Source organism: Anopheles darlingi, chromosome 3 (genome assembly GCF_943734745.1).
Source record: "Anopheles darlingi chromosome 3, idAnoDarlMG_H_01, whole genome shotgun sequence".
Taxonomy (NCBI): domain Eukaryota; kingdom Metazoa; phylum Arthropoda; class Insecta; order Diptera; family Culicidae; genus Anopheles; species Anopheles darlingi.
The window spans coordinates 54,691,484-54,705,946 of record NC_064875.1 but is presented as its reverse complement, the minus strand read 5'-3'; the positions used below and the strand labels follow the sequence as shown (position 1 = coordinate 54,705,946).

At 49.5% G+C, this 14,463-nt stretch overlaps 1 protein-coding gene and 3 non-coding genes across 4 annotated transcripts in view; 3 read left to right on the top strand and 1 right to left on the bottom strand.

Moving 5' to 3' along the window:
* The window catches only part of LOC125954976 (ecdysone-induced protein 74EF), a 221,973-nt gene that overhangs the window by 124,251 nt on the left and 83,259 nt on the right, over positions 1–14,463 (top strand).
* Trnan-guu (transfer RNA asparagine (anticodon GUU)) lies at positions 6,184–6,257 on the bottom strand. Its single transcript has one exon. It is a non-coding gene; the product is annotated as a tRNA-Asn (tRNA).
* Positions 10,502–10,575, top strand: Trnan-guu (transfer RNA asparagine (anticodon GUU)). The gene has a single exon. It is a non-coding gene; the product is annotated as a tRNA-Asn (tRNA).
* On the top strand, positions 12,081–12,163 carry Trnal-cag (transfer RNA leucine (anticodon CAG)). Its single transcript has one exon. It is a non-coding gene; the product is annotated as a tRNA-Leu (tRNA).

The following is a 14,463-nucleotide window of genomic DNA, read 5'->3' as shown; positions in this document are numbered from 1 at the left end:
GCGTTGCGTTATATACGGATCCTAGGGGGTGGGGGGCAGGACGACGAACCGACGAACGGACGAAGGTCACCCGGGAGCGGATAAGCTCATTCATAAATAATTAATTCGCACACCGAACGAGACACCGAACGACGGACGGGGAGCGGTGGTTTCGATCGCGGTGCTGCCTGCTCCGGCAACAGGCGCGACTGTTGATCGCGAAGGAAGTAAGAATTTCGGGCAACGGTCAACTCTGGCCGATTGATATCAATCAATCCCGTGCAGCAGTAGCTAATCTTGACAGTAGCGGAAAAAAGGAGAGAGGAAGGGAGAGAGGGGAGCCTTAGAGCCTCTAGTGGGGCACCTGCGAGGGAATGCATTTCATAATGTCGAGCCTAGGAAGGACTGGACCGCCGGGCTAATTAAAAACCTATCAACGTCTTGCCCTCTCAAGCGCATGCTGGCTATCGATAACGTATGATTAGTGTGTCGACCGGCAAAAGGCTTGTTGTAGGTAGTAGCAGTAGTAGTGGTAGTGGGTCAGTTCACTTTTCACATTTTAACCAATCACGCCATCGCGGATTATGCTCTGCGGCAAGCGCCGTAAATTGCTTTTTAAAAAGGGTCCACCTTATGCCCGGGGGGGCCTTTTTCGGTGTTTTCAGGAGCAGGCGTACCGGGAGGTTTACTGTTCGTATGACAGGTGACCTTCTTCGTTAGCAGCTCATACAACGATTTTGGAAATGGAAATCGTTCTCGAGTAACAGAGGGAGCCTATGTAGAATTGGGATTGCTGTCGGTGAATGGAGTGGTTTCGGGTTCCTACAAGGTAGTGTGCCAGGGCAATGCCATGTGTACTTATCTGACGGCAATACGTCAACTATTATTGTGGTTTACGTCATTAAATTTAAATGTATCCATTAAACCACTAAGGACATTGAACATTGAAATGCAAAAATGCAGTACCTTACATTACTTGAACATTTATCAATCTTATCAAGCATAATACCAGCTTATTGCAATGCAAAGATATGTGCCAATAGCTCTTGTTCATTAATCTGGTTGTTTTTTAATTGTCGACTCTTGCTCTCAACGCGACAAGATTATCACAAGAAAAATTTATAGATATATACAGCAAGTTAAACGTTAAATTGTAGGTTTCATAAGGCAAACAGGAATTATGCACCAAAACCTAGTTTTTATGGAATGAAGGAATAATTATAAGCTATAAGGAAGATTGGCCGACCTGCGACCTATAGCTACATAAGTAGCCAAAATTATTTGGACTAGAACTCAAGGTATTGAGCTATATTCTACTCCTATCTCCTAATATTCGTTTTTATCGCAAACAATCCTATCGATCCATCTAACTGTTTTCAAACAAAAATACGAAATTTTTGATCAAAAAACAAAATAAGGTTAACATTAAATATGACAATTGCTGACACAATTTTAAGAAACTTTGTTGTTCTTGGAACAAGTTCTTGGAGAATTTTATACAATTATTATCAATAGCATAAACATGTTTTACAATTATAGGCATAATCAGGATTGATTGATTCTCATTTTTAATTGAAAAATAGAACTTTCAATGGGGAATGAAAAAACCATTCATAAAAGAGAAATGATACTGATGTCAATGATGTAGTTGAGACGTATGATATTGAATTGAATATCAACATCAGTTACTCTGAGAAGCTGCGTTTCGATTTGTAGCATAACATGCGTTGTTTGCTAGCCAAATAATGTTGTCCGATTTGTCGCTACATAAGTACAGTTATGGTGTATCAGTCTCTAAGCTAACGCATTTTTCTGGCGCAATCGCGCTCTGGCTCTATTTTTCCAGCTTATAACCACCATCGCAGAACTCCTTTAGTTGTAGCCTCTGGAGCCATTCAAATATTCCCAGCTGGCACATGACCGTATAAAGAGAAACCAGTATTTAGCAACCCCCGTTGCTTAGTACACACGCAGGTTACCATAGACCAAAAAAAAAAACACACACAGCAACAAGAACAAAAAAACAACGACTTTACCATCAAACAACAACAAAGCTCCGTTCCCCGCGGGCACACGGAACTCCCTCCGAAATTCGACGACGAAAGCATCGCCTTAGCAAGGCTGTACGCGCCACACACACACACACACACACTTTACCTTCACTTTTCTATTTTCGGGTTACGATATGCGTGGAGAAGAGGAAGGAGGACGCGCCGGGGGGGGGGACTACATACTACTACTGCACACCCAAAAAAAAAACAACCACCGCGGATCTAATGCTCTCCGTTGCGTCATATGCGCTCGCGGTCGCAATCGGACGTGCCGTGGCGCGCAGCCGGTAGCGATCAATCAAGTGAGCAGCAGAGAGAGAGCGAGAGCGTTGTTGGTGCTACGATCAACGAAAAGCGACAAAAAAAACTCAACTCAACAAAGCGTGGCAGGGTGAGGGGTGAGGAAAAGGGGGAGCGGAGGGTTCGAAAACAAATTGACACACTCTGGTCACCCCCAAAAGCACTGCAGCAACTACAGGGGGCGGGGTGTGTACTACAAATTAGCTTGCAAGCACCACACCGGCAACAGCAATAGCAAAGCAACAGGACTACTAACCGACTACTACCGTCCTCTTTGCACTTTGAAGCCGGGCGCACGAGAGAGAGAGGAGGTGAGCTGAATGGAGTCGTTGTTTTTATCGAATGTCTTCAAATCACTCCTCGTACCTCGTACCACCTCCCGGCCTGCACGGTGTGCGATCGCACTCGAAACTATTCAAATATGGCGGGCGCACACGGTCCGACGTCATCGAGCAAAACAAACAGGCGGCGAAACCAAAACAAAACACCCGATCGGTTGATCGATTCCGAGACGATCGACCACCTGCCCAACCTGCTCCCCCGCATCCACTGGGGTCTCAGCGCGCGTGTCTCGGTGTTTTGGGGGTTTTTAATGGCGAGTCGCGATCGTTCGTTCGCTCAGCTCAGCTGCTTGTTCGCCACCAAAACGTCAACCGAACACACACACACACACCGCGCGAGAGCGTTTGACATTGACACAGAAAAACACGAAACACACCGTCTCTCTCAGGATGGAGGGATGAAGAGCAGGGGATGGTATGGGGCTGCTATGCTCCGTGAAGTAGTTGCGTTTGTCTCTCTATCGCCCCTTTTGAAACAAAAATGGAACTGGCCCAACACCAACGGAGTTCGGTGAGGTTTGTTTTCTGTGTGTTTGTGTGTGTGTGTGTGTGTGTGTGTGTGTGTGTGTGGGGGGGGGGGGTTTTTTGCAATAAACCGACGACATCAAACGACGATCATCGACTCGATTCCGCTTATCCGGAAAGGAAACGTACATGATGATAAACATTGCTGACTCTCAGACGCTTCAAGTGACAAAATGGCGTCGTCGGATCGGTTCCATCGTGTCTGGTATTGGCAGGAGAACCACTCGATTGGTGACTCACCACCGGAGGCCCCCTGTTTTGCCTCCCACGATACTAGAACTGTCCTCTATGACCCCCACGGAACGCAACACAATATTTGGTTCCGCCATTGATCACGCCAGCGCTACGTGCGCGCGCCGTCCCAGCTGTCCAGCTGGCGCAAGTGTTTACCACTTTCGCCACTCAAAGCCCCCCCCCCCACCCCCGGCCACACTGCCTCAAGGGCACCCCGGGGTACCTGGTGGGTCCGGTCTTGGTTGGTGGTGGGTTTTCCTTTTTTTTTATATATTACTATTTGAAGTCCGCGTTGAGTTGTTTTGATTTTTCGCCGGTTGATCATTGTTGTTGTTGTTGTTGGCCCCCCTCGCCGCCGCCATTGACCGCCGCCGTCGTCGAATCGATCGGTGCGCTCGGAGGAGAGCGTAACAAACGCCATCCGGTGGACGGCGGTGTTTGTGGCGTCGCCTAAACGGTTTTGGAGGCCGCCAATCGCTGGCAAGGACCACCGCATCGCATCGCATCGCAGGAAGGAAGGAAGGAAGGAAGGAAGAAGGGAGGCTGAAGGTGGCCATTTTTGCTGAAGAGAGTTCCGCTGCGTCGTAAACAAAGTAATGATGCAACCGGTGCGCGATCGTGTTTCGTGTCACGATGCTCGACGGTTTTCGACGTTCGATGCGCAACAAGGTCCTTTCCACGATGATGGTGATGATGAGGTGGCGAAGAACCTGAAGACCGGCTAAGCAACTTAAGATGCCTCTGATCTTCTTCTTCTCCTCCTCCTCCTGCTCGAAACAATCATTGAGTCGTCGTCGTCGTTCGCGGTAATGACCACCAGCTAGTAGCCCTCTCTTTGTAGGTCTATCTACTGCTGCATAAATTAAAATCTGTTTTTAATATATTCCTTCCCGTATTCCTGGCAGGCAGAGCTTCCTGTTTTGTGTCACTCCCCGTCCATTATTATCTATTCGTCACACAGACCGGTACACAATCATCGAGCCACCTTTTGCGCGTTTCTCGGTTCCTGCTCCCATTAATCAACCTCATAACGACTAGCCAAGTCATCACCTCCCATGCGCGAGGCATGGCATGGCCGATAGTTGATATCATCGGCCCCTTGCGTGGCCACTCAGGACTCGCTCCTGAGCTGACGGTCAAGAACTGGCGCGGAATGCAGCCAAGCCTAGAGGTCATAAATCTGTCCGCTAGATTGCACAGCAGCAGCAGCGTGTGTGTGTGTGTGTGTGTGTGTGTGTGTGTGTGTGTATGTGTGGGTTTGCTACAGATGTCGATTGCCTCCTAGAGCTAGAGAGAGAGAGAGAGAGCGCACATCCTCTTCTGTTTGATTCAAACCTGTCACTCCCTTTGGTGTAGCGCTAATGCTGGTGATTTGCATAGAACGCATCGGAGTCGCGCCGCGCCGAAGACGTGGCCACGTAGCGCACCATGACCTTCGGTTCATGGTTCTACTCCATCCATCGGTGCCAAGGCGTCGGTGTGTTGACAAGCTTATAGAGCCCGTAGCCCGTAGGCCGCATCTTGCGATGCTTCTCGATACGATACGACAACGCGAAGCATTAAAAGAAACACCCCCTGCCCATTTTATGCTCCGAAATGGCTGTTGTGTGTTGTGTCTTATGTGTCGGGGAATCGGATCTTCACACTTTGGTAAACACACGCCTCCTTCCTCAACACTCTATCACGTTACACCGAAAGAACACACTGAGCTGTTTCTCGTCGACTTTCTTTCGCGTCGACTGCTCCGCTCCGACACCTGCCACTTTATCAGCATCAGCCTCAAGGTAGCTGGCTACCACCGAACATCCGCGGACACGACGCGTGGATTCATTAATTGCAGAGACAAGCGCACCACCCTTTCCACGAGTGCAGCGCATTCACTTGATGCACTGCAGCTGCATCACACCGGGGGAAATCAATCAGGGAACAAGAGCTGCATGCACAATTGAGTGGGGGGGTCGGGTGGAAAGGAAAGTGAAAAGCCAATTTCACTCGGCGGAAGCACCCGATGGGGTGGGGCACGCCTTCTCATTCTGCTACCACACACCAGCGATGATGATCGCTGAGAATGCGCGGCCCGGCGGGGGTTGGGAAGTTTCTCCCTCATTTCATGCTCTCTACACCACCCACTCCGGGGGCTGGGTGGATCGTGCGAAACAGGGTGTTGCACTTGTTGGACCAAGCAGATCGGATCGGATTTGCATCCGATTGTGTTTGGTACATCCATCCTGGAAGAATCTCCTATCGAGGGGGGCGCAATCGAATGTTAGATATCTTAGAATCACCATCCCGGAAATCCACGTGAGTGTGTGTATGTACCGTAACGTGAGTTGTCAAGGGACAAAAAAAAGAAAGATCCTATCCGTGCCCACACCCCATTAGCATAAAGTCACAAAAACAGTGAAGTGCATTTGGAAATAATTGTTTGTGAAACCGGCGCGGATGTTTGGTACTTTGCATATCACAATCACACCAAGCTAGAGTTGTTGATAAGCGGATGAAAGGGTTTTTTTTGCTCGATTTTCTGAAATTGAACCACCCTTTTAGATAGATTTTCATAAACAATACATTGAAGTGATAATAAGACCACCACCAGGCCGCCGCGCATTGTTTCGTGGAAAGATCATCCCGTGCGCGCGCGGCACGCTTCTCACGCGCCATTACTTTGATTATCAAAAATAGAAGCGCCGATGATCATATCAGCTAGTTGCAGGAAGGAGTAAAAACGCATGCAACAAAAAAGTATCATCATCCGCCCCCGGGTGGACTCGAACCACCAACCTTTCGGTTAACAGCCGAACGCGCTAACCGATTGCGCCACGAAGGCTTCTTGATGCCCTCCACCTTCACATTCAAACACATTACACTGCTGTCATCGCTTTGTACAGTGCTTTTCATTCCGATATTCGTCTTTATTTGATTTTCATGCTGCGTTTCTGCTCATAAATGATACTCCCCCGATTCGGTGCTACTACTGAGAAATATTTGCGTCTTGTCCTGAGGATGCTGCTTCTGTTCGATTAGATAGTGAAAGAAGGAAAACTCAGGAGAAAGCCACATGGAAATTTGCAGTTGTTTGCAAGGCTAGCTGGCCAACCGGAACGAAGTGGCGAATCGTGCGCTAGCCAGTGAATAGGAAATGTGATGTTCACTTTCATGCACCTGCCACCTCCCTTCCCTCTCCAATAAGCCCCTTATCAACTGCTACTTTATAATCTCAACTCATATTTATTGGCTTTTTCTCAGGAAAATGTTCCATCAAGATGCTAAAAGCCAATTTTTTTTATGCTTCAAATGCATCAATAAATCATATGTTTGACATTCAGTTCTTATAAAAATCTAGTTAGAATGATTCACCGGTAATGGTGGTCTGTCTACATTAATATAAACATGTGAATGTAGCAAAGCAAACGATGTTTTATCATTTTCCCAGAACTCGGGTCTCTAGCGCCATCCTTAATGGTTCGCTCTGGTTCCAGACATGAAGGAAATGCTAGGCTGGGAGTCGTAAGGATCTGCCATTGCTTATGATGAGCTAGGTGTAGTTTGTTGCTCGCACGTTGATCGTCAATTTCTCTCTTGTTAAAATCCTGTTTTAATCCATTTAATCAACACAATATGGGTACGGGAATGCATATTTCCATCCTCTGCACAGTAATTAATTGCTTAGAACTGACCACAAATTGCACACATTTCTGCAATTAACTGTCAGAATGGCAAACGAACCTCGGTGCACGTGCGTGTGTGTGTGTGCGTGCATGTACTTTGGCGAGTGCATATACATAACTCAACCAAACTATTCCCATGACCTCAAAAAAGGGGCTTCGAGGGTCCGAAAATAGAACCTCATCACACGGATAGACACCATGTTTCCGTTGCCGTACCGTTCCGGAGTGGCGGCGTTGGCGGCGGTGGTGTTGGGCTACTGCTATAACTTTGAGCGTCGAGAGTCGCGAGTCGAGAAGCGCGAGCGCGCGCATTTTCACCGATGCATCATACATTTTTCCACCCGCATTGCATGCATCCGCCCGCCACCAAACCATCGTTCGAGCCCCCCTCCCCCCGTCCCTCTCTCTCTGTTCCGGCTTGCCGCCACGGTGAGTAACACCGGTAGTCTGGGCCGAGGTCCGGGCTCATCGCCGTAGCACTAGGGACTGCCTGAGAAAGCAGAAGTAAAAGTTTATGAAGCTGGAACGACGCTGCAACGCTGAAGGAGGAAGGTAGGAGGTGTGCAGCAGGCAGCAAGCAGCTAATCGTAAAGTGCATCACGCCAATGCACCACGGGACGGGGGGACGGTGCAGTTTGCAGCGGTGCAGCGGTTTGGCGAGTGTGGTTCGATGGGAGGAAGTAAGAAAAAACCATCCAGAAACTAGGCCATTAGAAAACCGCCACCAACAGGGGGAGGGGGGGGGGAGGGAGGTAGGAGGGTGTTGAGGTCGGGCTCGTCGTCGTCGTCGGCGTCGTCGACGGGCCTGTGTTTGCATCAATTGCAGCGTTTGTCTGGCGTTTGTTTTTCGCTTTTCGCTCCGGACGAAGGATGACGACGCACGACGTGGCGTTGGGGGAGTGGAAACTGGAAGTTGAAGCTTGCACCAATGGATGGATGGATGGATGGATGGATGGTGATGGATGATTGTGTGCGAGGGCTTTGAAGGGCCTGTCATGAAGTGACGTGCGAGTGAGCGTCGATGGTGGAGCATCGTCGAGTTGAAGCTGTGGAGCACCACCACCGTGGTTGTGTTCGGAAAACCGATGGAAAGCTGCTCCCCATCAGCACCCTTCCCCCCTTTGAAGGTTTCCCATCTTCGGCGACGCATCCATAAGTCATCAACAGCTTCTCTACCGGAGCTTCGTAATCGCCTTTCTGCGACATTAATCCGGTTTATTATTTTTTTTCTGTAAGAAATGTCTTTCCGATAGAACCATGTCATCGCAACTGTCAACCATTCCCCCGGGGAGGGAGAGGGCCACTTCCGCCAACCCACCAACACCCATTCGCTGCCTCTCGCAAAGAAACAAACATCAAATGAAGATCAAAAGCGAAAAGTCACGCTCGCACACACACACTTAAACACACAAACACACAAACGGTGGGACACCATGTAGTGACCGCGAGGCGCACGCAGTGACCATGAAAAGGGAAAGAAGTATTTCCGGTTTGGTGTGTGGTGCGTGCCCGAAGACGACACATCGACATCGACATCGACGTCGACATCGCCAACCAGCTTTGCGAATACGAATGCTCATCTTCGCCTCCTTCTCCTGCGCCCCTTTTTCCCTCTTCCTATCCGGCCAGGGATCCGGTTTCAGACCTGGCCACCTGTCTTGCCGCCTTCGTGCCTTTCGTGCCGTCTCCCGGGAACGGAAGGGAACGAAGGGTGGTTTTGCCATTTTCCAGTGCGCTCGTCAGTTTCCCCTCTGCGTATCAAGCGTTGGCAGTTTTCGCTGCTCACAACCGCAACACAGCGGAGGGGCAGGAGAGGAGGAGGAGGATTGTGTTTTGTGAAATCGAAAATGAGGCCATATCCTAACCGCGCGCCAATGCGCCCGAGATCCGTACCGACTACTGAGCCCCGGTGGTAGGTCCGTTGTTCAGTTCGGTTTCGATTTCAATTTCTCGATTCTTCATTTCCGCTCCCCTTCTCCCAACACGAAGCGGTGGTCAGTGGTCGGTGGTTTCGGAGTCCCCCCCCCCCCACCCCCTTCTTGTGGGTTTAGTAGGACGGACTAGAAGGGAAGGATCGATGGTGGCATCGTGCGTCGGAAAAGCGCATATCCGATTTCTCGGAAGCCGCCCAGAGAAGGATACACACACACACACTGACACACACACAAACGCGCGCGGGTCCGCAACGGAAAAGGGCACCCCACCTGAGGGTCGCATGGAAATAGACTCTCGGAAAATTCCATGTTTTTGCTAATTCCAAACTCTAACAAGACACAGAGGCGACTGCGGCCGCTGCCGCAAATGTCCTCCGGGCGCTCGGGAGCACTCCTCGGATCAACCGACGCCGCTGAGATTCGGGGAAAAGCTGAGGAACATGCAACAGAGGAGCTTCATCATCTGCGGCCATTGTGTCCGCGGCTCGCGGGCAGACCTGTGGACCGGAATGGGGCGGTTTTGGAAAACATCGGCCAATCGGCTGAATAATATCGATATCGGAACATTATCATTTCTATTTCCCATTCTCCCTTACCCGGGTCACCCCGGTTTGCTGCGGGCCCGGAGTACGGGCCCGAGCGTGCGTTAGGAAACATGCAAATTGTTTAATGTAAAATGTCACGAACACGGAGGGGTTTTGGCATTTGGTTGTTTTCGAAATCGGAACCCCGAAGAGGCTGCCACGTGGGGTCATGTCCGGAAGCGAGCGCGACCGGGGATTTACGATATGGGTGTAAGCTGAACCATTAAGGATAGCGCCAGAGACCCGTCTTCTTGGAAAATGATAAAACATCGTTTGCTTGGTTACATTAATATGTTTAGCGACAACATTGCGTATAACAACGTCTGCCAGATATAATCAAGAGAGACACCATTATAAATGATGAAGCATTTTAACTAGGTTTGCGTAAAGACTGAATGTCAAACATATGATTTGCTTAAAATGCATCCAAAACAATTGCCTTTTAGCATCTTGATGGAACATTTTCCTGAGAAAAAGCCAATAAATATGAGTTGAGATTATAAAGTAGCAGTTGATAAGGGGCTTATTGGAGAGGGAAGGGAGGTGGCAGGTGCATGAAAGTGAACATCACATTTCCTATTCACTGGCTAGCGCACGATTCGCCACTTCGTTCCGGTTGGCCAGCTAGCCTTGCAAACAACTGCAAATTTCCATGTGGCTTTCTCCTGAGTTTTCCTTCTTTCACTATCTAATCGAACAGAAGCAGCATCCTCAGGACAAGACGCAAATATTTCTCAGTAGTAGCACCGAATCGGGGGAGTATCATTTATGAGCAGAAACGCAGCATGAAAATCAAATAAAGACGAATATCGGAATGAAAAGCACTGTACAAAGCGATGACAGCAGTGTAATGTGTTTGAATGTGAAGGTGGAGGGCATCAAGAAGCCTTCGTGGCGCAATCGGTTAGCGCGTTCGGCTGTTAACCGAAAGGTTGGTGGTTCGAGTCCACCCGGGGGCGGACGAAACTTTTTTGTTGTTGTCTTTGTGTGTTTTTATATTAGTCTCCTTTTTTGCATAACTTGAGAGAAAGTTTGAAGGTTAACCATAAAATATGGATTTCAAACGAAAAACTATTATGCGATTCTAATAAGGATTTGTTTCCACCAAAAAGTTTGATACACATAACATCAATGTTATGCTCATCTATACACTAATCCAACAATTGATGTTTACTTCTTATATCAAATCCCATTCTGATAGTTCGCCATTCTAATCATTTTCTCTATCATTTCCTTTCCTTTCCAGGTAAGAGCGAACGTTTGATCATCAATGATCACCGGGCGGGCGGGAACCCCCGCAGCAAATCACCGAGCCATGCAGGCTAGTAGCGGTGTACCAACCAGGTTGGCTCTACTACTGGCTGGAATTACACTATTTACGACTTCCGTCATTCGATTGACCCCGTTTCTTTACCTCGCCACCCCGATGATGGCGGAAAACTCTCACTCTCTCTTGCGTTACCCACTTATCGATGGCCCACAGCAGCATACCCGGCAGCCACCGGTCACCGTCTGGGTCTGGGTCTGGGCCTGGGCCTCGTACGACGGTACGAGGGCGCAATAAACGAGACCCAAGATAAGACTGGCGCAACCTGCGGGACACTCCGGCTCGATCAGGTGAAAGAGTTGCGCGAGACACGAATGGCGGCCACTACCTGTACACAACGAATGCGTCCGCATCGGAAGCAGTCGCCATGTAAACATTAGCAAACGTTGCGTTGACAAGTTGACGATTCTTCATAAACCACAGACCAGCGCACCCCCCGCAAGGTGACGAGCGTGCGTGTGACTGTCGAGGAAGAGATAAGAGAAAGAGAGAGACGGACGTTCGGGTGAAGGGTGATTCCGCCTTCGTCGTCGTACACACAACATTCATGCTACATGACCGGCTTCCTTACGAACCGTTCGTCACCGTGGATAACGATAAGGAAGGAAACCAGGCTGCACCGATTCAAGTGTATGCCCCTTCAACCCCGTCACCCACTCATTTTGTAAGACTCCAGCCAATACCGGCACGTACGCACGCACGCACGCACGCACGCATACCGGCTATGATGGCGGGCGGTGTGGCGCTAATCACGCAAATCACGCGGAACGAACAGACCTCGTGTGTTTACTCACACACGAGCCAGAAGTAGTTCAAACCTTGGCTTACATTCTACGTACGCCGGCCCGCCGGATCGCGTTCTTATCACATCTTCACCATCACCATCATCATCATCGTCATCAACAACATTATTATTGTTGGTTCAAGTCGGTGGTGGTGGTGAGTAGATGGTTGATAGTCTCTCAGACTTAGCTCATGGCGCTGAAGGTGAACACCTTATGTTCTGAAGCGAATCTGAGTAGTATGCTTGACTGGAAGAAGGGAAGAGAGAGAGAATCTATGAAAGAAGTGTTAGAAACATCGCGTTGTGGTGAGCACGCATGACCAAACGACAATTAGCGAGCGGCCCTTCAACAGGTCAGGATGGCCGAGCGGTCTAAGGCGCTACGTTCAGGTCGTAGTCTTCTCTGAAGGCGTGGGTTCGAATCCCACTTCTGACATCAAAAACTCTTTTTTCTTTCTTACTTTTTTTAAAATCCTGATACACTATTTTAACTCGACAATGTATAACAATGAAGTAAATCAAATTGTCAACAAGAGCTAACCGACCGCGGCGGGGATCGCAATTGATCTCGTTGCAGACACACTCAGCATTTGACATCTTCATGGTTTTTGTGTGATGATGACTTCCTTCCCCGATCCGCCGCCGTCGGTGACAAATGTGCGTTGCCAGTGTTTGTATTTATTTTTCGCGATTATTTTCCACTCCTTCATGGGTGGTATTTATAAACCGGCGCGGTGACAGAAATAGATTGCTGCTCATCATCATGCTTCGCGCCTTTCCACATGCGACCACCGCAAGGCCAGGGTGGACAACCGACCGACCGACTGCCGTTGTTCGTGCTTCTTCTTCTTCTTCTTCTTTTTATTTTGATGTGAAGGAGGAACCCCCCCTCCACACCTCGCCGTGATCGCCGTGGGCCATTGTGACCGAATTTTCATCATCATGTCCACGCATTTTTATCGGTATCTTGAGTGTTATTTGTTTTGTGTCGCACTCGGGCGGCCACCGGCACCGGCACGGCTCAATGATAATTCCGCATTCGTCGTCGTCGTCGTCGTCGTCGTCACTTGGTAGTGAACCTGCATCCGAGAACTTGATGCTTTCATGCTAGCGATGGTGATGCTGATGCTAATAGTGTTTGATAATGTTTGCCCCGGAGCGTTGCTTAACATGCGCGCACGTTGTTTATGTTGCTGTAGCATGAATGATGAACCAGCATTATACGTAGATTTGGGATACAAATTGGGGGGCGCTTACATGCAACGTAAACCTACGATTGTTTGTTGTTAAAATTCACTTTTAAGGTCCCTTCCGCTGCTGCTGTTAATGCTCTAGTGGCCATTTGCAAAATCCGCGAATAGATTCTGCGAGCTAATTGCCGCTGCCGATTGCTTCTCGCTAATCATCTCATTGCGCACTGCGTGTTTAATGATACTTTTCGTGGAAAACCTCATTAATCTGCGCCGTAAACGGCCAAGGATGCAGCTTAAAAGCTGAGAGCTGAAGCTGCTTCTGCGTCTTTCCCAAGCGTTGCACATCGAGCCGCGGACAACAGGCACAGGGGACAACACTGACCCCGACCAACTGAACGGACGACGATGGCGGCTCGCAAACGTTGAGTAATACGCGATCCACTGTGCAAGCCAGCCAGCGAAGCAGCGCGACCGGGGACCGACCAGAAAGGGAAAACGGGAACGAAAATGGTGCCCACGGAAGTCGAAAGTCGTCGTCGCTGTCGGCGTCTCCTCCGTTCCACCGTCTCGTGGTAAAAAAGACAAAGAAACCGTAAATTACCTGTTTGTCCCGGGGTCTCTCAACCTGGAGTCTGGCCCTACCAGATGCACTCGTCGGTGCATCAGCTCCAGCAACAGCAGCAGCAGCCACAGAGTCATCCCATTCCAGCGTGATTATCATCTCGCCAGCAAAAGAGGGTACGCACATACCAAGGAGGCCCCTTCTTCAGGCCTCTTGCACATCAAGCTACGAGCACACGTACACACACACACACACACACACACACACATACGTACGGCGCATTCTTGCCATTTCCGCGAAGACACACCGCAAAAGAACGTGAAAAAGCGAATGCACCGGCGGTGCATCATTCTGGTGCTTGATCACACACACACAACACGCAGCATAACAGCGCGCGGCAGATGATAATGATGATGATGATGCTGCGCTGATGATGATGAAGAAGAACCAAGCCTCCATCCGGAATGGTGTGCGAGAAGCCCGAGTGTCTCCATCACTTCCTGAAACCCCCGGGGGCCGAGCGAAGGAATCGCGATTTAAAGACCCCGAAACGCAAACGCGCGCGCGCCGGGAGATCGATCGAGTACGAGCCCTTTTCTTCGCCTTCGCCTTCGCCTTCGCGCTCCTCTTCGCTGATCCGGTTTGGCCAGTCAGTGTCTGTCTGGAAAGTCCGTCTCTCTCTCTCGTTCCGTCTTGGTCTCTTCTGTTGTGCCCCCAACAGGAAGTTTACGATCGCTCCCTGTCGACGTCAGGATGTCGCTGATAATGAGACCCGCTGTTGATGATGATGATGATGATGACGAATAAGAGGATACTTGATTGAGGATATACGAGAAGAGGCTAGCGGATAATCTTCATTTTCAAGCGCGCTTGAACCTAATGGATGCTTTTATGCGACCCGCGTCCGTGCACTTGATTTTATGATTAAAAGAGGCCCCCGGGAGATCACTCGCCATTGGCCTGCAGCATAATTACATTCCG